Raw genomic sequence first — 949 nt, 5'->3', positions numbered from 1 at the left:
GTTGCTGACACTGCAGCTTTTCTAGTACCCATCCCAGGGCCCATTGTCGGGTTACAAGAAGAAATCGCTAAACTTGCCTGATTAATTGCCAATACTACTAACATTGCAACAATATATTAGCTGCAATCAGTCAAGAAATGTGAAGACTGAGAACAATGGTTCTACCTGTTGCTTAAACATAATCTTGATTGCCAGCACTTTATTGGCATGGGCTGTCTCTGATTTCTATCATACTATAAATAACCAAATTGAGCCCTGGGCTCTTCAAGTGTTGCCAACTTGATTACCCATCAGATAACCAATGCTAGAATCACTGCCATCATGATATTGTTAAAAACAGTTCCCTATCAAGGATTTGACAGGGACATAAAAATTAAGGAGGGGATGAGGAACCTGCCTGACTCCATTTTGGGGACAGAAACCATTTAATAATGTTTCCGTTTATTGTAAGAGATGAGTTTCTGTTTTTAAGTTTCTGCTTCCTGGAACCTGACTGATTTGTTTATAAGAAAACCCGACTTGCTCAATGAAATTGGCCCCCGTGGAGGTGTGGCCTTGTTGGAGGAAGTGTGCCACTGGGGGTGGGCTTTGAGGTTTCAGATGCTCAAGCCAGGTCCAGGGTGGCTCTGTCACTTCCTGTTACCTCCAATCCAGATGTGGAACTCTCAGCCACCTCTTCTCTCCATGATAATGGACTAAACTCGGAACTGTAAGCCAGCCCCAATGAAACGTCTTCCTCTGTGAGAGTTGGCTGTGGTCATGGTGTCTCTCCACAGCAGTGGAGACCCTAAGACAGCCACAATGACTTGTTTTTTAGAACACCAGACCCTCTCAAAGAAGTGACCACATGATGGCTGTTTTCCATGACTGTTTTTTGTGTTGTTTTTTTTTTTTTTTTTCTGTACTTCCTTAACATCTCATTGCTTTGCTTCTGTAAACCTGCTTTGCA

Source organism: Phodopus roborovskii, unplaced genomic scaffold (genome assembly GCF_943737965.1).
Source record: "Phodopus roborovskii unplaced genomic scaffold, PHOROB, whole genome shotgun sequence".
Taxonomy (NCBI): Eukaryota; Metazoa; Chordata; class Mammalia; order Rodentia; family Cricetidae; genus Phodopus; species Phodopus roborovskii.
Note: the sequence above shows the minus strand (reverse complement) of the source record.